Genomic DNA, 25,296 nt, shown 5'->3' with positions numbered 1-25,296 from the left:
AAATGCAAAAATTTGAAATTAACTTTAAAAAATTGTTTGAAAATGAGAAAAATCATCTGAAAATAAGAAATACAAACATGGGATATTTACTAAATTCGAAATGAATTGAAAAATAAATCTAATATATAAAAGGGAAACTTTTTTGTGTGTGCGTTTGCATGAAATCGAAGGTAAAAATAATTATTGAAAATGAATTTTTTTAAAATTAAATTAAAAATATAAAAAAGCGAGAAATATCATCTAAAAATAAGAAATACAAAAGTGGACTATTAAAATGCAAAATGTGTGCGTGTGTTTTTGTATGACTGCTAAAAAGGGTCGACACACAGAACAGATCTTTACGAGATAGGAATCAATTCAACACTCAATCCACAAGAAGATAAATATCGAAAAATTGGCGAAATACATTAATTCTTTCCCCTCAACAGGGAATTTTTTTTACAGGGATAGGTCGTTTTTACTTCGACATTTTTGCAAGTAATCGTCTTCGTTGGATTAAGTACGTTTAAGTTCAACGCTCTCGACTTCCGGTTGTACTATGGACGCATCAGTTAAGGCGTTACGTTTTTCTCCTCCTTCGAGTTACCGGTTCGAGCCTACTTGCCATATACCACTGTTTTAAACCCCTCTGCACCCACAGTTTCTACTGGTGCTTTGATTTCCCCGCATCTCTTCTACCACTTTCTCCCCGGAATTCCTTACTAAACAAAAAACACCCGGGCGACGCTGGGCCTCCCGTTTGTAAGTAGATAAAATAACATAAGGATAAACGAGCTAAGTCCAAATTGTTTGCTCCATTAAAGTACTCATTATGGATATATATATATATATATATATATTTATATGTATGTATATATATATTTATATATATATATATATATATATATATATATATATATATAAAACAAAATATTTTAGTTTCAGAAAAGTAAGAATTTCTGTAATATTTTTAAATAAGATAATGTTTCAATATGTCCCAATGGTCATGTAACAGTTTGTTGTCCAGATTTTTAAAAAATGATATATATTTAGACATGTATGTTCATATATACATTTTACTATATATATATATATATATATATATATATATATATATATATATATATACAGAGAGAGAGATAGAGAGAGAGAGAAAGAAGGAGTATATGTATTATATTACTATCTGTTATATATTGAAAAAAAAACTTTGGTTGTTTAATGAAATAAACCTTTACGGCATTAAACATTGCCTTAACTCATTTCTATATTCCTTAGAAAATGTCATGTGTTTCCAGATTACGTAGTTGTTTTATTCTTTAAATGTTAATCTTTTATATTTTAGGTTTATTGGCAGCGAATTATCATTCATGACACACTTTACTTTTCTTACAAGTAAAAAAAATCGGTTAAGAAATATACATTTTTGCAATTCTGGGTGTTCGTTTTTTATTTACTCAAAGCCACAGCAACGCGTAGGTGGGTGCCGCTTGGTATACATATAAATACCTATGTTTATGTGTGCGGTTAAAATATAAAACAGCACATTCATTTGCATCACTTATACAAAAATCGTTTTGACATTTGATAGCAGAAGAAAGTATCTTCACTAAAATCGAATTCGCTTACCGGCAAATTGCAAGAAAATGTTTTCGATTTTTGAAACGTATTGATGTGAAGCAGTTCTCAAAAGTAGACTTTTTCAAACAATACTTCTTCGCCTCTTCGCATTGCTATAAATCGACTCATCATTAAAGAAATCACTAAGTGATGCTTAGTATTCAGTTGCAATTTTCAAAATAGATCGGCCCAATTATGATGAAAACGTACATAGAAAGTTCCCATACTAAAATATAGAGAATTATTATTTTTCTTGCGAACATATATACTGGAAAATCATAACCTCTAATAAGAAAAAGCAGTGCTAAAATATAAAATTGTCAATTTTGATATAAATTCATTCAACATTGCATCGGCATTTCAAAGTGGCCATCTGACAATCTTTTAGAATGTAAAATTGAAAAAAATTCAATGGTGTTACGTGGCGGGGTCAAATTATCCGTATACAATTACAAATTTGAGTTGAACGAGATGTGATATAGCATGATATTTTATTGATGGAATGGATATGAGGAAAAAGAGGCATGCACATTCAAAGACAAATAATACGAATATATATTTACTAGAGTAAGTGCGATTAATTGCAACCGGGAATCGGAAAAATCGGATGCTTTTGCGTTATCGGAATCTGTATTGAAATCAAAATAATATGTGTTAAATAACCGATGCACAAAAGTCGAAGTTTTCAATTTTCCGTTTTCGTCTTTGTTTTACTGTTACTAATGATAAACTAAAATATGCAGCTACACATGTGTGCTTTCATCTTTCGTAAAAATATATGTACGGATTACACCGGTATTTAGTGGACTGTGACCCCTTCTAAAAATAACAAAAAAATGTAAAAATCGAAATATGTAAATATATCGGAATCTGAAATTTTAAGAGACCTGTAATTTTAAATCTAATCGTAGAAAACTATTAGAATAGTACAATCACTAACTATATTAATATATATATATATATATATATATATATATATATATATATATATATATATATATATATATATATATATATATATATATATATATATATAAACTTTAGCGTCTGGACTATGTCAAAACATTGGAAATTAATTACCTGCCATAGTAGCAGCCGAATAGCATATCAGGTAGAACGCCGACTGTATTTTGAGAGCTCTAGTGTTAATCTGGGTTTGAGGCAGTTGTTTTTCTAGCGGCATTAATGAGTTGCGATACAACGAAATGGTACTGCATATGGATGAATATATATATATATGTATATAAATACATATATATATACATATATATATATATATATACATATATATATATATACATATAACTTACTTGGTGTGTGTGGGTGAGTTTTTTCTGGACAGATGGCAACGTAGCTGGCAAGATTTTTAGAATTTGAACACAAATATTCTTTATTTGCCTAGCAAGTCTACCAGATATTCTTCATGTGGAAATGTATTTGATTAGTATCGATAATCGGAGAAAATGTTTAAAGTGAGAAACGGGATATTTGGACTAAAGTAAACGCCTTATACATCCGTACATCACAAGTTTAAAAGTGTTTTTGTGATATAATCAGAAAAGGCCGACACATTAAATCAATATTAGGTTATTTTGTGGTGCATGGGAAATTTTCAGTATTAAATGTTTATTTTTAAAGAACAATATAACAATGATACTTCTCTTTTTTCATTTTTTTTTAAGCAATAGCGCTTTCTTAACCGGAGAATGTGACCTACGATGTATTGTTGACCATACCACTGAAGTGAGGAATTTCAGCCTTTTCGTAGTTGAATACGGATGGTATCAAACTATAGCACATATCCTATTAAGTCGATATATATGCGATGACCATGGTGTTATAATCATTAGATTATTATGAACGAATGGTTCGATATTTAATAATATATGTTTAAATTGCCATTGTTTTTGTCGCAATCTACGTTGTCCCTGGAGTTTATTCTTTGCTAATGAAGTGAAAGTGTCATCGTGGTCGGTTTCGATATTTACCGACCGACTGTAACCGTGTCTCCTTGCACTGATAGTTCCCATCTCTATATATTAAAAAAATATTATGTAATACATTATTATAGTATATATATATATATATATATATATATATATATATATATATATATATATATATACATACATGATTGAGAGCGAAACTAGTTTTATAAACTTAGTTGATTATATTTTCTTAAATTGAATGTTACAGCTCTATAATAAAAAAATTTCATTAAAAATAAATAAATCTAAATGTGGTTTCTCTAATAAACATGCTACGTATTGTGCTATATAATGCTTTTTATTTTGAAAATAAAAAATAAGAACATTTTCCGTAATATATTAATGCTGTTTTTAAAAAGAAAATATTCGCTTCTGATATATACAATTTTTTTTAATTTACAAGATTTCGTTTTTCCGTTAGATTTAGGTTAGAATTTTTTTCAAAATCGAAGCAATAAAGATAAGACTTGTGTTGAAGTGTTGGAAACATCGCACATATTTATGAGAGCTCTATGACATTAATGCTTTCGGGCTTTTAAAAGTGAAGAGCTGAAGAATAATTTGTTCAGAAAGCCTCAGTAAGTGGTGTTTCATTTCTGGAGTTCATACTATCATTAAAATCGTCAGTTTTTATATGGTAGCAGAATCGATCGGGGCCAGAACAGATGCCGATAAATATACTTATCGCAAGTAGGACGAGCACTGTTAATTAGGGTGACGTAGATATCAATTTAAAAGAATATATATCCCATGAAAAATATATCTGTACTTATAACGTTATATTTTTTTTCAAACTTTACAATAAGTTCTTGGAATAGACAGTATATTTTTCTTTAAAAATAAAGACAAGCTATTTACAATGTTAAAGGGGATTTGCCGTCCGTGTCAAATGATGGCGAAGGCTATAAATTTGCATTTGCTTTTAAAGAAAGTCTATAATAAACAAATGTTGTAAGACTCAACACAATTTTAACAGTTTTCGAGAAAGAGCTTCCCATACAAAATTCACGACCTATGTGTCCTTAATGCACATTAAAGAGTAGTTGGTCACTGATGTGGCTACACTTACAGGATACACTTACAATGATTTGTAGGATAGATAAAATTACAATGAAATCTCAACGTTTGCGTTTGCAGGTAAGTAAACAACTCTTATATAAAAACACTAAAGTAGGTTGTCAAGTTTAATCACAAAAAAAAACCTGCAGACGGAATTGTCATTTTCGTTCCTGATATGCACATACTCATTCACAGCCACGGGAAATAAAAATAAATTTGACATTATTTTGACATTATTTTTTACACTGAATAAACATCTAATCTTAATCTGCAAAGAACATCGAAGTAATATTCTCATCTTCAGGGTCAGTTGCTTTACGTTTTAAGAAGTGTAACCAGTGACCATCGGTCGAACTCGGCAATCCTTCTGAAGAAACTCGGGGTTCCGTCTATCCAACTTGGGAATCTGTGAAGGTTTTCTAACAAAACCATTTTATTTTATTCCGGAAGTAGCATGCTCGGGTTTCGTTACTCATATCTACATGAAAGTTCCCAGTATTTCGCAGTAGTATTATTACTAAGTGTGGGCGGATAAAAAAAATACAATTTCGAATTACTTGAAACTTCTTACACATTAACACTTACGGAATGAGAGCATAAATAAAGTGAATGGCTTGCTTCGAAATTACATGCAGATTTCCTAATTAAAATTAATAATGGCTGCGGTATATTTAGGATGGTTGTGGGTTACATTGAGCGAAACTATGTGATTATGACACCCACGATAAGAATCCAAAATTACAAATAAGCTTCCATCTTCGTAAAAAAATCGTCAAATCTTACATTGTTAATGTTCACAAAACACTGTATATTTTTATTGAAGTTCATTTTCTTTGGGTATTTTACATTTGAATATCATCATAAAATAAAGGTCTTATATGTCGTCGAATGCCCTTTCTATTAAGCAACTAGAAAAACACTTCTCCGGCACTGACATGATATGAAAAAACGTTCCTGAAAGTTCATCAGCATAAGATTTACAGGCGTGTTTTGAAGGCGATTCACTGATTTACTGAGGGCATTGTAAATGGTTTCCCTATGAAGATGTAATCTATTTACCGTGCTAAAAATTGCAGATACAATAGTAATATAATTTCACTAAGCCACACAGTTGATTGCTCATCAACTACTATTTATTCTTTTAGACAACGGACACACAAGATTCTCCAAGTTAATATATCCTGGACTATCACCATAGATCTAACATTTGTCCAAACGCTGTAATGTTGCATCCGTTCACCATTATTACAAGTAGTTTAATTAAAGCAGCTCTAATGAATTTATAGTATTTGTGACCGAGGACGTATATACGTAAGGCTAACTCGACAATCAATAATACTTTACCACTTCACTGTTGATATCCCCATCTGACCGCAAGAATTCAACTCTAATAGAGTATTCCCTTTCATTGATAGACTTTGTAATGTTGACTCTGTTTCCTGTTTCGGTGGCATGACTAAAATGCAGAAGTGTAAATATAATGTGAACAGCTATCTTCATGCTAATCTCCGTACATCTCCCTATTATACACGCTCCTACATAATAGCTACTTACATTCCACGTGGCTATATAAAATATCTACAAATAAAAAAAGAATAAAAACGCATCCAGCCAACGCTGGTCCAAAAGAACTATTTAAAGAAAATTTTATAGTATGATATGTTACTCTACGTTTTTTTTAAGTAATTTAATAACAGATGCTCCGACCAATTAAAACCCTATTACCTCCTTGACGTAACTAACCCCTACAGACAGAAGAAGCAGCAAAATCCCACCTCTTACAGTAGAGATCCCCAGATTCCAGAAAACTTTCTGTTTTAATAGTATCTTCCCCAGAATTGCTAGACATAATTTTAGAGACGAGTGCTTACCGGACGGAACAAGTAGAAAATATAGGAACGCTATCGGTATACATACACATCTATCTTTTTAATAGTAAATGCGCCTAATACTAATCTATTTAGTAACCCTTATCCCTGAGTGGCTTCCGGCCCTTGATAAGAGGTGACAACCGTGACCACCGTGTAAAAAAAAAAAAAACGTTATAAATATTAGTAAAATTAGAGAGATAATTACAAATATATTAGTATTAGGCGCATTTACTATTAAAAAGATAGATGCGTATGTATACCGATAGCGTTCCTATAGTTTCTACTTGTTCCTTCCGGTAGGCACTCGTCTCTAAAATTATATATTTTATGACGTAAGAATTATTTGTTTTGCGTGCATCACATATTTTATCTTCATACGGCATGTGGAAATATAATGAGGTGCGAACGTCTCAGCTCATTTGCTACGATTTACATCTTTCCAGTTGATCTGTTTATTCGAATGAAATACTGGTGCCAGACCTTGATATTTTCACCCAAATTTAGGTAGCATAACATTTATGATCTCAAATGCTTTTTCAGCATTTTATATTGAACCCATTAAAATGTATAACTTTTCTATAATATAATATATATGCACATAAATACAAACACACGCATATATATATATATATATATATATATATATATATATATATAGTTATAAAATGTATCTGTCGATTAAGCTACACTAAGCTACACTGAATATTCCGCGTTTCATCCACTCTAGGATTCTTCAGGCTTATGCGGGAATTCTGTGGTTGTTTGTCGTTTTTATATTCGCACCTTCTATTGAGAATCTCAATGGAAGATGCGCATATAAAAATGACAAACAAACACAGAATTCGTGCATAAGCCTAAAGAATCCTTGAGTGGATGAACGCGGAATATTCAGCGTAGCTTAATCGCCATATCTATTTTATAACTTACTACCTAGCTCTGATTACGTATTGAGCACTTTTGAAGTAAATAATCAAAGTGTACGCATACATTTATATTTTCGTATATTAATTTTATGTGAGTAAATTAAGTAGTTGCATATATATATCTACAAATATGATTTTTGGTGTATTTGTATTCATATTAAAAACACTATTTTTGATTATTAAAATCAAATAAAACTTTGTTAGTTATGGGTTGTGGAAGTGCATTCATTCAAACACATCGTGTTGATTCGAATATACTTTCACACATTCATTTTAATTAATTTCCTATGAGTTTTTTTTCGGTTTTAACATCAGGTGATCATCTTTAGTTGACTATTACGTGTAAACAGATGATAGTAAACACACACGTCATTGCCAGTGTTTGGTCTAAAGACATGAAACTTAATAGATAAGGCACTCCATCCCAGACGAAACATATTTTTTTTTTTAGCCGGAAAAAATCGGCGCAAAAGTTTGATACTAAAATAAATGTAATTTTCCAGGTGAAACTGAAACGACCGCCTTAGATATATGCATGCGCCACATAATAACTAGTAATTTGTTAAAGTTTTACTTTTGTGGCCTTGCAACAAACATGCCTTTATAGCTCCACATTGCGACTTAAACAAAAAATTAAATCGGAAGATAGATATTATATTATGGATTCTCGTTCGTGGCACACGAGTCATTTCTTTTTTAAATTGCACTCTTTCTATATATTGGATCCAATATAATACAATCATAAAATCGGAATTTGCATTAATCTAAATATCAAATTTGAGCTTATTTACGGACCGAGCATGCCGGATTGACTGTATATATATATATATATATATATATATATATATATATATATATATATATATATATATATATATATATATGTGTGTGTGTGTGTGTGTACACACATATGCATACATATATATATATATATACGAACAATACATACGTACATATATATATACATACATACATACATATAAAAAATATGTTTATATATATATATAAATATATATGTAAATAAATAAATATATATATATATATATATATATATATATATATATATATATATATATATATATATATATATATATATATAATTTCGTTTACACACCGGTTCGTGTCAAATTACCAAAATTAAGCAACGATGATGCTTGTTCGTACCAGATGGATGACCATTTGGGAATTCCTGGCGCTATACTGAAGACTGAAGTATCCCCAATATATGTGAACACACACACACACATACACACACACACACACACACACACACACACATATATATATATATAATATGTTATGGAGATATATATGGCAATCAAGCAACGCACAATATTCAGGTTGTATTTCTCCTTAAGCGCGGACTATTCTGTGTAGCATAATTGCCATATATATTTTTGAACTTAATATCAAGTTCTACCAATATATTGAGCACTGTTGTTGTAAATACTGAAAATTTACGCATAAAAGTGCATATTCGTATATTAATATATGTGCTTAAATGCAATAATCATATGTATATATATATATATAGAGAGAGAGAGAGAGAGAGAGAGTGAGAGAGACAGAGAGAGAAAGAGATAGATAAATACATACAAGGTGATTGCAACGTCTTGTCAGATGAGTGCGACTCCCTCAGATATTTAAAATCCATGAGCCCAAATGACTAAGAGAGTATATATACAAATATGGTGTTACAGAGTCTTAGCTTTGCACGACAGCTAAGTCTCTCTCTCGGTTCAAAATGCTGAGATCCAGCAACAAGCAAGAGCAAGATAGATTAACAAATTAAACTGCAGACCAGCTTAATGCGGGTAATGATATTCCGCGTTATTGTTTTTTAAATAAGAGATTTGCTTCTCCTAGAAAGGTTGCCTTGACCACGGCTTACGGGAGTCCTCTCCACCCCAATACACATACACACACACATACACGGTGTTATTTGGCCGTTGACCTAGAAAAGAGTTCATTCACCCTACATACACACATACATACATACATACATACATACATAGATTTATAGATAGATAGATATAAAGGAGAATGATAATTTTCTTTAAGAATTGTTGGATATATGAGGATTATGAGATGAATGCAAGGAATCGAGCAGTTGAATTTGTGTGACGTATATCTAGTTATTTTTAATCTTACGATTTCAATTCATTTAACAAACAGAAATCACTAAATATTGGCTCATCATCTTAGATAACTTGCATGGTGGAATCCTTCAATATTTCGAGAATACACTTTTTGTACAAAATGTAAATGGATTAAAAATGTCGTTAAATAACGACATCGTTCGTGTTTTTAAATGTTCAGATAATATTTTTGTCTCCACATAGATTGTTGTGACAGTATCTTATGTAAATGAGTGAACTAGACAATTTTTCAAGAGTGCTTATTTACTGTATATATATAGAGATTTACTAACTTATAAAGATATGCTTGTAGAAATTACATCTTTGCATACCGGTAGGGAATCTTATAAATGCAATCTTGGTTAGCTATAAGGATGAGACGCGGAATTGTCTACGTACAAATATGAATGAATATGCATTCATAATATACTATAATTATATAACGAGTGAGAGAGAAAGAAGAAGAGAGAAAAAGAAAGAAATTCAGAGACAATGACAGAGAGAATGAGAGGGCTCGGCGTTTCGGAAGAGAGAGAAAAATGGAAATAAAATTAAAAGGCATGGAGGAGTGACTCGCAAAAAGTGGCATTGACAATTTTTATTTCTCTGAGGGAATATTTCCACTCGAGTAATCTTTTTCTTTCGATTTATCTATTAAAGTTGTATCAAGTATTGAAAATCTTTAAATGACATAAAAACACAATGGGCTTTGCAAATGCCGATGGGAATGTAACCACTCCTTTAGCAATTGATTGAATAAGGATAGGAATTTGACTATCGTTTTCTGATCATTCTTGAAGACTGCTGTTATTTTTTTTGTTTTTGTTTTCCGCTTCGCTCCATCATATATTCCGACGTACAATTGATATGTGATTGATTATTATACGCAACTATGTCTCTATTTTTGCCCCTCTCTGTCTGTCACTGTATCTATCTATCTATCTATCTCCCTCTCTCTCTCTCTCTCTCTCTCTCTCTATATATATATATATATATATATATATGCATCTTTTAGATGATCACCGTCATATGGAGTTCTTCTCATCCATGCTATCTCTTATGACTCTGCAGTCTCGTTGCAGATTGGTATATTTGGATGAAGATGACATACACATCGAACAATTTCCTCTGAGTAAAATTTCCTATGAACTTAGAGGGTAGTCTTTTTAACAATCATATGTTAGAGGGTATGATTAACAATCATATGTTCGAGGATATATTTTAAACAATCATATATTATAGAGTATTTTTAACAATCATAAATTGAAATAGGCCTGCAAACTCTGCTGCATACCAGACAACACGTTTTTTTAATAATAGGCAAACAGTTAATCTGAACAGAAACTTTGTGTGATTTAAGGTGGTAGATGTTGCCAGCTTTTGAGAAAAGTACTCGTTCATAAGAGCTGCATTTCAAGCTCTGTTTTTCATAGTTAAGACCATCAATTATTCCTTTGCGAAGCTCTCGCTTAATATTGCTGCTGGGCAATTTTCATTTCTCTAGATCATCGTAACATTTACGTGTAGGCTTCCGCCACTGATGTCTTGGTAGAGTAGAGGGAATAAATAATTTTGTAAGCGGGAAACAAAGTCAAGAACGTTAATTTACAAAAAGGTGTGTCAAATATAGTACAGTAATTAATGAGTAATATAATATAAATATACTATAGTAATAAGTAAGTAAGTAATATATAAATAGTCACCGAAGATGCGTAATGGCCTTAGTGTTAGAACGAATACAGCTTAGGGTAGAAGGAAAAAAAAGAGCAGATTCAAGAACCGTGCAATCTTAAGGAAGGAATGTACAAGCATTAGATACTGTATTACAATGGGTACTAAAACAAATGAATATAGACTCTTGATTAACGTGTCTAACAATCTGGAAAGAACGAAGAGGGGTATATATCAGACAATTATTAGGAACGCATGCAATAATAATATTTATTACAAAAACCGAGACTAACCTACCACGTCATAAAGAGTAGTAGCGTGTAGGAAAATCAGTAGCTTGAAGGAAAATAGATTTGAGCAGCTTGTTATTTGAACTTAGTTCTAGTTTTGGTGTGGAATTTTATATATCGACGAAATCATTACTAGTTAAACTTTTAAAAATGTGAATAGCATGAATCAGCGTAAAAGGTCAATAACTAATGAATGTTTAAAAATGTTGCCACCTATTTTAGATTTTATCCACAGTTTCTACATTTTTAATTGTGTTACTTTGTAACAACTTATTTGCTTTATTCAATACCAATTTGGAATTATTCAGTAGGCGATTGTGTGGACACAACTGTTCTTGTATTCCATAACTTGCTGGTACATATATATTCGAACGCTAATACTGCGATTTGTAATCAGCCATGCGCGTTTGTCCTGACAAGAGTAACCAGCGCTGGTCAAAAGGACTTGTTCCAAGAGGTCAACATATTTGTATTGTACTGAAAGATTTATGATTTGTTGCTGGGTTACCAAGTAAGATTCTCGACATTCTAAGCGATGTGTAAACTATGATTTAGAGTCACCGATACTGCTAAACGGTTTATCAAGCCAGCAGTGCATTCATAATTAGTGCGATGACATCAGAACTATCAGGTAGACTCACGTCGACAAAACTAATTGGGAATACAAAGGCCAATTCCAGGCGCAAATTGATTAACAGCAATTGTGCCGAATTCATATGGAAAGAGGCGATAAGATAACCAGAGATCTATAAACACTTTTCTCCTGACTTTAAGTTGCTAGTTTATACGTAATTAACTTTCTTACGAAACTTTTCTGGCTAGAAGAAGAGAAATATAATGCACCAAGTGCATATTCACTATGAATCTGTAAGATCTCAGATATCAACAATATTTATGAGACTTTGCCTCATATTTCATTACGCAAGAGTTCACTTTCTGCGTTTAGCTATGCGCCTGTAACAACTGCCACAAACACACACAAACACACACACATGCATATATATATATATATATATATATATATATATATATATATATATATATATATATAACCATTTCATTGGATTATTTACCTTTCACCAGACAATTCATTCACGTGTAATCAGCCTTTTCTTCACCATATACACTTTGCTCCATGTTTTGTTATAAAGTAAGATCTTTGACTTACTTGTTGTTTCATCAAATACTTTTGTATGCAAAATCCGATCCCGCATTTTGCTAATTCCTACCCTCTGATGAGAAGGGAGGTATTTCTTCGAAACTCCGCGAATTAAGGACTATCCACTTATCAAGGGTTTCCTTTTCAGATTAAATGTGTTTTTAACTCTTTTCCAAAGTGTGTTTAACATGTTTTATAAATTGTTTGCTCCTATTATATATATATATATATATATATATATATATATATATATATATATATATGATTAGTTTTTTTTTGGAAAAAGAATTCCAGCAGAGTGCTCAATTAAAAGGAAAATCCAAATTTTAAGAGCGTACTTATATTTTGTGTACAGAAAGTTGTTAGTTGAGACAGGTCATTGGTACCGTCGGTTTCAAGCCCGATAATAAGGCCCGTTTAAGGTATCCTTATCAAGCTCTCTTCAGCCGAATATTGGCTGAAGAGACGAAGAGACGAATATTGGGTGAAGAGAGCTTGATAAGGATACCTTAAACGGGCCTTATTATCGGGCTTGAAACCGACGGTACCAATGACCTGTCTCAACTAACAACTTTCTGTACACAATATATATATATATATATATATATATTATAGATTAATATGTATTTAATAGGATGAATCCCAAAATAATCGAATGGATTTATATAATTGTTCTAAAAACAGACACATTTATTTATATAAATATTTATCACAGAGACCAGTTTACACTCGCATGATAAAATTTTGATCTATATAAGGGCAAGTTATGTAGTGGAGCCGCAATTTGGTATAATGGATCAAAAAATTGGTTCCACTTATATTTATTTTCCTTATATATTCCAATAACCGTATAGACCTCTGCAGTTTCTACCAAATTACTAAGCTTTTTTTGGTCTTACTATTTAAAAGTGTACTTAATGTGCATTTCGAGCCAGAGCAATATTTTTAATCGTTTTATGGCCGAATACTTAGATGCCAACGCGTCAAAGTTACAAAAAATTAACTCTATGAAAATATTTGCCAAAATATTTTAAATCTAAAACTGGGTTAAATATGCATATACAAATAAGTACGCATAAATTCCCTGAATATACCATTGTGTTACATAGTCTAAAACCAGTAATATAATCTCATTGTGAGAGAAAGTCTTTATTTTACTCCTTTAGTCCAACACTTCTTCCTAAAACATCTTTCTTAGCTATGTTTTTTTTTGTTTTGTTTTTTTGACAATGTCTTTTCTTTTAAATACCGTTTTACAGTTTTCGGTGAGGAAACTGTGTATGTTGAAATTCCAGCTTTATTTTTTTTCTAACACTTATGTATTCATTATATATTTATTTCTTAATTCTAAAAGGATGTTTCTTTATTATCCAGTAACTATGAGTTCTCAGACAGGTAATTATAAGCAATCACTGACCGGAGTTTTAGTCGTGTGTTCCCATGAGTCCTGATGAGAACACGTCTTCCCCAATTTTACTGTCTTTCTATTTTCTTGAAACCCGCGCAGATTGCTTCAACTTATTGCAACATATATTTGATCCTTCCCCAACAATGGCCATTGGTATTTCCTGCGACCTAATTTTTGCATATAAATACCAAAAAGCCACTCAAGGCGGAGGGTTATTGAGGGCATGGTAGTCACTGAAAGAACAAATTCTTAATAGTCTAAATAGTCTGTCTTAATAGTTAGTTGTAAACATTAAGTAGGAATAGATTATTAAGAGAAGTGGGTCAACAAGGCCGTGCTCACATTAGATTGACGATAACCATATTGAAGGAAGCTTGGAAGAAGGCCATGGAAGCAGAGTTTAACTAGCAGGCAGTTCTAAGAAGGAAACTGTTCATGGATTTTTCTTCAAAAATTAAAATTAATATCCTTTTATTATTATTTATGCATCAAAGTAATAATAATTATAATAATAAGAAAGAATATATTATTATTATTATTATTATTATTATTAGTAGTAGTAGTAGTAGTAGTAGTAGTAGTAGTAGTAGTAGTAGTGTGTATGTATGTATCGAATAAGCCTTTATATAGGCAATTCATATTTTCTGTGAGAAAAACCTGTGCTTTCCTTTGGAGTCACGTAACAGCAAGTCTACCAGTACCCTTCAAATTATCTTATTAACTTTTCAAATGAATGTACGTTATCGGAACATCTGCTTAAAGTTTATATCGATTAAGCAATGTCCATTATTTTACACTGGAATATGAATGGCAATAAATCTCCGCGACTTCCCAATTAATTTCGCACCAATTATTATAATTATTAATATCCTTATTCTTATATTTTAATATTCTATGGTAGGTACTATCCATGTGAAGTTGCAAGTGGACAAGAACACGTTGTGTGCATTTTCAGTTACAAAAGAATTCCAAGAAAAAAATAGGAAATAACTTCAACTCGCGTGTGTTTTGTACAAAAACTATTTACTCATTCTCACTGGTCCTCTTCTAACTCGTCATTCACAACTTATACGAGATCCTAAACGTTTATTCTTCTTTCTTCTTCATCGTTCATTTTTTTTCATAAGACTTCCCATCTTAATGACCTCAGTTCATATCCGCGCAACCGCGCTAGTTTACATTCACGCAGATTATAGAATAAATTATATAAAGGTGTTTTTTCATAAACAAGTACCTATATAACGCGATGCTGTTAAATTCAATACATTTTAAGTAAAAAGCGTTTAGGCGACGGGCTTTTTTCAATCAGTATTTCTTTGAATGTTTTCAGTGTGAGTAATGTCACACTTTGAAGACCATCGACTTCAAACTAAAAGAGAATCCTTTCTACTTTCACACACAACTCTCTTCTACAAATTTCAAACGGTTTCTATTTCCTTAGATAAATATGATTTCACTAGTGCAGATAAATAATTGAAAAGGTTCTATCGCTTTTCCGCTATCGTTCGAAGTGAGAGCAATTATTCTGCATCATTGACGTATGAAAATCGTCAGAAATATACAGCTTGCATCGTAAATTATACGGTCCTTTGGTCTGTCCCGCTAATTTCCAGAATGACAATTCCTGATACTCAATTAAAGTATGAAAATTCCAAACTGTAGTCGTTACTAAATCCAAATGATATAAACATGTTAATAAATTTCTAAACGTGCTGAAAATGAGCTAAGCTTTTGAAATAAAGTATTTCAACCTACGTTTGATAATAACCTATTTTTATTAAACACAATTAAATATGCCTTTTCATCGTGTTTAAATAGTAATGTAGTCCTATCTTATATTTTATAAAATTAGTATTTTGTGGGTGGGGACACTTCTCAACATATATACTCAACAAATTTTAAATCAACAAACATGAAATTTAATATATCGGTTTGTCAGATATATCGAAATATTTTAATTTGTTTTGATACGGGAAAAACGCCTGCCAGGCGGTTTTAATTGAAAAATAGATACGTGGGAAGCCACAAGATTTTAATCTGTTTCAAATTGTTTCACGACTGCACATATGCAAACTTGCGAATTGTACCTATGTCAAGAATACGTAGATTGAAAACATGCTTCGCAGATGATGGCAAGCTGGTTCAATTGATATCCTGGGTAACTCATCGTCTTTAGTTTTCGGTTTCGATATCAGCTCAAATAGTTCTTTTACAAGAACTGAACGCTTCCGCCGTTCAATCACGAAAGACAAAAGATACCTTCTGTAGAGGGCAGCTGCACGTGTAATTGTGAGTCAAAGGATTTGCAATCCCACCCACACCTCTACTGTATCAGTACGTTCTGATTCCTGTGGCAAGCAGAAGTCCAGGACGACTGGAAACAATGCTGAGATAAACGGGGAATACCCACGGCGCATGGAAGTTTTAAATGATAATCCATGTTGTAGTTACTAGGTTCAACCATGCTAAATTTCGGTGATCCAGCGGGAAGAAGTGTTTCAACGTGATTATGCCAAAATAATATAAACTGTTTAGAAAAGCGTAATACTCACATTACCATGTGCCACTATATTTTTATTCATTTTTTAAGTAATTAAACATTATGTTCATTACCGCGAAATGCCAGTAACCTGCTTCTATATCTATGAACGTGATAATGGGGGTAAAAGGCAGAATTTAAAAATTGAAAGTTTGAGGGTGGGTCATCGGATTTTTATATATTGTCAACTGTTTCAGGAATGCGCATGCGTGAAGCGTTCACGCGACATATTCTTATGTTAAGCATAAGGAGGTTTTAACACACGGTTTAATGAGGTGCACAACTGCGCTAATAGTTAACGAGCTTGACTCACCCTCTTTAGGCTTTGGTTTCGATCTCAGCTCAAGCATTGCTATAACTTACAAGAAATACACATTTTGGAAATATAAACAATATTTGCACGCACCTATCTGCGTTTTAATGTTTGATAAAACCTGCATCTCTTCAGTTTGAAATGAGATGTAAATGTTTTAAATTTCTAACAGATACACATGAAACTCCTCATATATTACATTGTACACAATAGATCAAACATAAGAATAGTTATTCACATAATATTAAGGAAAATAACCTTTTGGACTCTGGACATGCTTAGATATTTGGCAGCGGTGTGATTGTATGCGATGCTCATCTTTTAAATGGCGTTGTTCTTGTCGTCGTCCTTTGTCTCCCAAGCTAACAAATAGAATATATTTCGATCAACAGATTCATTAGAGAGATATCAAAAACATGCGTTGTTTACTCATTCAGTCGTATCTAAAATGAACTTCAATACAGACACGTAAAAGGTGCATTTTATCTCCATCGCGATTGATCTTCTGGGGTTTACGCCTGGCTTAAGTTGTTATTCTACATGCCGTTCATAATGGTCACGGTGGGAATTGACGTCATTTCCGTTAGTGCTGTTGGCATAATGACGTTTGGCTATTAGCGAATGTTTGATAAAATATGAACTAAATTCTCCCTGTAGTAGACTGTGTCGGTTTTATCCCACATTTCCTCCTTAACGTGTCCAAGCACTGCGCATATTTATTGGTAATTTTTAAAGGTTAGGCTGAAGAAAAACATCTACATTACTATAGGAATTAGTAAAACTTCTTGGTGAGTAAATTATGATGCATGATATATATATATATATATATATATATATATATATATATATATATATATATATATAGTCGATAAATATACACGTTTATAGAGTAAGACGAACGGCATGTTTCGGTATATTTTACTTGGGGTAGAGTGTAGTACTATTTTGATAGTATACACTCCCTTTTTATGTCCTTGATCAGTGACGAACAATTTCTTAATTTTTAAAATATTTTACTCAAGTATGTTATTCATTATCTCTACCTTATAAAACGATATATTTCTTTACTTAAACCGTTTCATTAGCAGTGAATTATATAGAGGAACCCAGAGCATCAAACTGATAGTGACGACTTTATGTAAATGCATTAACGCATCAAATATCGAGGTACGCACGTTCACTGTGATGAAAATGTTATTTCAGATTGAAACGCTGCCGTTCAATCAAGAAATAGACATTTTCATCCAAATTAGACATGTGAATGCATCTATAAATGTACAAGTCATTGGAAAAAATATTGTTCCACCTGTCAAGTTCGCTTATATTTGCCATTGTCTAGCTATATATTTTACCCAATCTAATGACATTGCATCCCTGGGGAAATATGCAAAGTTTCCATTTTCTCTTTCCTCAAGCTAGTTATTTTTGAACGTTAAGAAGAAACGCCTTTGTCTAATCTATATATTGGTAAAAGTACATAACATATATTTCGAAAGGTAGCCGACATTGATATCAAACTGTGTTTTCTGTTATAAAATTTACTTGTACGGAACAAGCTAAACTATAGTGTGTGTTATTCTTCATAGCAACCCCTTCCCCAAAGAGAAGACGTTGCGAGTCTGCTATCGCTACCTTCCTCATAAGTGTTCGATTGAACTCCAATCTATGGTCCCTTCACGTCCATCGTTCACAGAACACATGTTCAGCATCAAAAATTAGCAATACATCTCCCCACTCGTGTCGTTTTCTAAACCTAAACAGGGATTCCATGAACAACGATTTTTTTTAGAACTACTCATCTATAAAACTCGGTTCAACTGGTGCTTTCCCGCTGACGACAATATCGTTGTCTTCAAGTGTAACGTAAACAATTCTTATTGAACCGTCCTCCTAAATAACCTAATTATAAAAGAAATCCACCACAAACGAGTATTACGCAACTGACCCAATGACTACAATATACACATTAACCCTTATCTACGAGTGGCCTACGGGTGTAGATATGTGGTTACTCCTCTGTAAAAAAAATAGTGTTTAAGAAGATTTGCTCAACTGTCATTCTCAAGTCAGCATCTCTCACTCGGACTCTCTCTCTCTATCTCTCTCTTTCTCTCTATCTATCTCTCTTTATCTCTATCTCTCTCTCTCTCTCTCTGATAATAGTCTTAACCGTTTTACATTTTTGATTTCACCTTTCTTTTGGTTAATCATAATAGTACGACAATAAACAGAATATAAATGGGGTAAGAACGATAAAATTAAAATGATAATGATAAAGCTAATTCTTTTCGAGCGTTGAATTGTTTGAACTGTGTACATAACATATATTATAATTCATTTTCAGTATATAATGATTCATCATTATTAAATCTTGAAAAACCTTATGTTATCATCTCGAATGATAGGGATATACTTGTGATTGGAGATCGCCTGTGACCTTGTAGATCTCAAGAAAATTCTCCCTTTATATAATATTAGAAAAAGTCCCGGGGCAGAGATTTCCTGAACTATTATTATCAGTAGTATTGTTAAATTTTAAGTAGAAGACGATTGAATATAACCTTTAATGAATGTCAGGTGGTTGTGTAGTTGTCGTTAATGGTGTAAATTTGGTAAAATTTAGTTATGTATGAGGACGGTTTCAGAAGAATTTGTTTATATTAGATTTGGAGAATACAATGCATTCAACCGAAAGCAGGACAGTGGAATAGTGTTCCACGGGAGAGAAGTGGATAAAAGTATTTGCGTTTATATCAAGGCATCGATAGGGAGTGGCGGAATCATTTATAGTTTTTATAAGAATGTAATGTTACAAAAGAACACACGTCAGTAAGTTTATTCCGAATAAACAAAGTACGGGCAGTTTTCATCAGATGTTTGTGATTCTTTCTTTACTTGATGATGACGTAATTAGATACAGAAAGATTTTGATGTCCGCGTATGTGTAACTTTTATAGTCGATACAATCGAGATGGAGGCCTTGCTCGAAGCATGATCAAAAAACCTTGTTTCCACCTCTGGAAGTCTAGGAAATGTGAGATTAGGTCGATGTAACCCTCGCAAACTCCACACCATGACAGATACTTTTATCCATGAGATAGTTCGAGTTCCGATGTTTCCCAAAACGACAAAAAGAATCCGCAATCGTTGTAATATTTAATATATCTGGAGAAAAGAGTAACGAACGTCGTCTAAAAAATATAGCGGTGATGTGTTACCGTTTTTTTTTTCATGTAAACCATAGAGAGATTTAATTAATTACTTGTAATGAGCGGTCCGTGTTATGATAACCGTTCGATTGTTCAACTGGAAATTAATATCAACACCCAGACACAACGCATACAGAAACCCTGAACCAAAAATGAGCTTTACAAGGCGATCATTTTCATACATATTATAAGTATACATTAAGAGACACGAATATATATATATATATATATATATATATATATATATATATATATATATATATATATTGAAATAATAATAATAACAAATATATACTTTCCGCTGAAGTATATTAAAAATATTAAAATGTATTATAAAATCTAAACATTTCATACTAAAATTTAATAGTTTGAGATTCAATTTATTGTTCTGTTTCGGCATAAACAGACATTCACAGTTTATTTTCATAAATAAAAACATCCGTTCATCTTTACTTCGATGAAACAAAAAAAACGTCGTTAAAATTATTATCGGTGGCTTTAAAAAATATGAACATTTTGTCTGTAAATTTTTATAAAATAGAAAATATCGAAAAACAAAAAAGTGAGAAAGTGGAAAATATGCATAAAATGGTATGGAATTTTGAAGACCTATAAGCTATGAACATGGCATGCCTTAAAACAGTCGGGTTGCTAATGATTACAAAAATAATTGGAATAAACGAGAATGAAAATAATTAGGATGTATTCTTCAAAATGAAAACACCGTAAAAACAGATGAATTGCTAGAAGAAAAACAAACTTTCAGTTAAAATGGCCTCTTTATAATTTGAGGATTCCTCGAAAAATGCCCTGAGAAAATATTTGAAATTATTACAATTTTTAAAAAAAAGTATAAGCATTAACAAAAATAACGATTTAATTAAAAAGAAATACTTTTTGCGAAAAACTGCTGCTACAAAGTAAAGTACAATACTGGCAAATTAATAAAAAAAGGTTGTTCTAAAATACTTCGTAGGATAAAATTGAAAACAAAAATAGCAAAAAAAAAAAACTGTCTGGAAAATAAAGTAATATAAAAGTATCATTAGTGTAATAAATTGCAAATAAAAAAATACACGGGAGATGCTAAAAAGAGAAACAATAAAAGCACAGTGACGAAACGAAATAAATTAAGGGTACCCATGCAATGGAGAATGAAAAATCATAAACAATGAAGACAATATACGCATATATGTATATATTCATACGTAATAATATACTAAAGAATATTGAAAGTAACACAGCAATAGCAATAAATATAGAGACATAGTAATACATGTAAAATATACAACACAACCAGCAGATTAAAAATACATATATAAATACACGTCTTTGTGTGTGTTATATACATACAAAATTACACATTGTAGACAATTTCTGTAAACTTATTTTCTGACTCCAACATACTTTCCGTATACGTTTATATTGCTTATGAAAATTATAGAGGTATACTTGGACCGCGAGACATGCTTAGCGGTGAATAAAACCGCAATATATTGCTAGGTCCTCATAATCAGCCATAAGAGGTAGCTTTTGCGCATGTGGCTTCCAGTATATAAAGTTTTTTTTTTAATCTGTTTTCTGCCAGAAAGAACTATAAACACATCTCATAGCAAGTCTATTTAAGTATTGGATAATATACTAGTATTACTATAAGATTGACTATCTTTACTAATGACAAGAATTTCAGTAAATATCCTCTGCCCTTTTGCACGTACGCGAACATGTTCATCCTGTATAATTATTGAGGATGTTCAGAGATGCATGTTCTTGTATGAATTATTTTATATGAGGCATGTCCTCTTTGAAGTTTATTTTATTGAGAGTAAATGAGATCTAAACCGCGTTAGTAAAATAGTCCTTCTCTCTCGCTCACTTTCTCTCAGTTTCCCTCTCGCCTTTGCCTGCTTGTCCAACTGTCTCTCTGGCCTTATCATTCTCATATCTCTCTCTCATATATATATATATATATATATATATATATATATATATATATATATATATATATATATATATATATATATAGGTGGGTGCGTGTGTTTGTATTTGTTTTTGTGTATGCCATTACTGACTGTGTAATATATAAATAGATATATGGATAAAGACATGCATACATAGGTATCTGTGTATTTACCGTGGAAATATACTCTTTCAATTATATTCCACATTTTTCTAACAATTTGTTGTGTATGAAGTTCGATATGTTCTATATTTTGCATCAGAGAATAAAAAATTAGATGAAATATAGTTATTACCTAAACACTAGGATATTATACATTTGACCCTTTTGTAATTCAACATGTCAGAAGTTGCAAGTTAAGAAAAAATTAATATTTTACATTTGCGTAACAAATACATGGGAAGATAAATAAAATCTTAGTAATTTTACATGAAATCTAAGTAATTTGTTTCTTTATATATATATATATATATATATATATATATATATATATATCTTGCAATTTAGTTATAGATCAGTTATATATTCTAAACAAACATAAATTGTTCCGTTTATATACGGACAAATTTAAAGACGAATGTAACACTGAGAACATATCAGACAGTACACACTTTCGCATACAAGGTTTACATTAATAACATTTTACAACGAGTAATAGATATCTTTACAATATATGTATATATATATATATTAATATATATATATATATTAATATATATATATACATATATATATATATATACAAATATGGTGCATTTTCATATTTCAACAGATCTTTAAAAGAATTAAAAGTCATGAGCATAATATCTTACGAAAACTGCAACTCTTATAAATTACAGACAAATTTTTACTATGAAATATTTTCAATGTAAATGGTTATTGTTTAGGTTTATTTTTAGAATTTAATTGTCATGAAACCATAAAAACAATAATGCGCAATTAAATGCAGAATTTGTCTCGTTTCAAAATAGTAAATTCTATACTCTCAGGAAAGGAAAACGTTGCATTGATAGTGAATAATGAATTTTCGACAGAGAAACCGGGTTATATGATTGAAAATTTCAACAGTGAAAGATATAACTAACAAAATATCCGGATTGTCTAAAAATTCGCCCGAAAACACAATATTTATAACTTTAATGTGACGTTATGAATGAACGATTTATCAATTTTTAAAACATGAATTCTATTTCTAGCTATAGTAAATAGTTATTCAATAAATGGATCAATACCAGCGGGAATCATTTCAGTAGTCACGTATAAAGTATTTTGCAGTTATAACGTACAAGGGTCAAAACCATATATTTTTAAATATAAAATTGATCTTTGTCTTGTTACGCTGATATCTTTAGTGTTTAGTTAAACAGAAAATCTGGAATATATGAAAATATGAGAATAACTATTGCATCAGTTTCCCTTATTTAGAGGGAAACAAAATGAAAGTAACTGTGGCCGATTGCACAGCAATGCACGCTTATATTTGTGTCTAAATCTCAAAAAAGATTGGTAAAATTATTGAATATGATATCCTGTACAAATAAAATATGTGCAATTTTCAGGCATCCTTAGTATTGTCCCAGTAGTAATCGCAATTCGTTAGATTTTCTCAACCTGAACCTTATGTCTGGTATTCTTATCTATTATATACCTCTCCCCTGTCTGTTTAAATATACGTATCTATGTATGTGTGTATGTCTGCCTAAAATTCAAGACAGACGCGACGTATTTTCACGAGATAGATATCGTTTTGAAGCTCGCCCCTTTGGACGACAAATACCGAGAAATTGGTTAAAAACATAAATTTGTACACACTCACCTGGGCACTATTTTACAATGAATATTCTCTTTTTTCATCGATATTACCGAAAGCCAGTCGTTTTTTTTTCGATTGACTCGCCTTTACTTAAACCTGCACAACTCCCGGTTTAGTGATAAATGTAACGGCAAAGATATAACGTTTTTCATGTTTTTCTCTTTTTGCGGTACGGGTTCTAGACTGCCTACCTCCCACCCATTTTTTTCTCAACACACACCGTCAAACTCTCGAGAAACGCAAGAAACCCAGGCTAGCATTTTATATTCAAATAGATAGTGCACAATTTAGTTCAGTTGTTAATAAATACTAGACACGAACGCATTGCCATAAAACGAATACTATTTACTTTTTTATAATATAAACTTTTTGTGTGTGTGTGGGTGTGTTCGTGTGCGTCTGTATGTGTGTGTGTGTCCCAGAGTTCATTCAATATAAACTATGAACTGTCTTGGCATTTTTTCTTTATTTAAGAGGAATAGGATGTATGCGTCTGTGTGTGTTATAAAATAGCTTATCTGCAGGAATGTATACGGAAAGTATGAAAAATTGATAATCGAGATATCCAATTAAAGAAAGTACATTCCTATTTTTACCATTGATATAACTTTGATGCATCCTTCCGTGATTAGTGCATTTTAGAAGTTGTATCCGGTCCGCAGTTGTACCCGGTCCACTATAAGTTACTTATTGAATTACGATGTGGTTTAAATGACACTAAATGCATGACATGAAACGTTAATTTTAATCTTTAACTCAAGCTACTATATTTATATAGTATTAAAAAATATTACTTTTATTATTAGTTATTATATACCTCATTTACTCTAAGAAAATAAACTTCAAAGAGACCAAACCTCATATAAAATAGTTCATACAGCCGTTGCTGACAAGAACATGCATCTCTGAACATCCTCAATAATTTATATAGGATGTACATTTTCGCGTACGTGCAAAATGTCAAAGGATATTTACTGAAATTCTTGTCATTAGTAAAAAATAGCCAATCTCATAGCAATACTTTAATATGTTTGCTATGAGATGTGTTTATAGTTGTTTCTGGCAGAAAACAGATTAAAAAAAAACACTTTATATGAGTAATTTTATAAATGCAACCTATGGAGTTCAGTGTAGTCTACAATATATTACGCACAAAATAGCTTGGATAAAGCATGTGTAGCTTCCACTTCGGGCACTAGTGTGGGCCCCTAACTATAGCAGCCAATTAATCGAATAGATTAAAAAATATGAAAGGATTGTAGGTGTTGAGCATTTTTGTCGGTGCTAATTTTATCCAGGGTACTAGTACAACATAAACATTACAATTGAACTTCTGTTAATATTTCCTAAATAAAATTA

General features: G+C 31.5%; 1 protein-coding gene across 6 annotated transcripts in view; it reads right to left on the bottom strand.

Moving 5' to 3' along the window:
* LOC145278100 (protein amalgam-like) overlaps positions 1–25,296 on the bottom strand; it is a 518,373-nt gene that overhangs the window by 76,872 nt on the left and 416,205 nt on the right. The window lies entirely within an intron of this gene.

The sequence above is a fragment of the Euprymna scolopes genome, chromosome 6 (assembly GCF_053919585.1).
Source record: "Euprymna scolopes isolate OS-2025 chromosome 6, ASM5391958v1, whole genome shotgun sequence".
Classification (NCBI taxonomy): domain Eukaryota; kingdom Metazoa; phylum Mollusca; class Cephalopoda; order Sepiida; family Sepiolidae; genus Euprymna; species Euprymna scolopes.
This window is presented reverse-complemented; position numbering and strand designations above follow the sequence as displayed.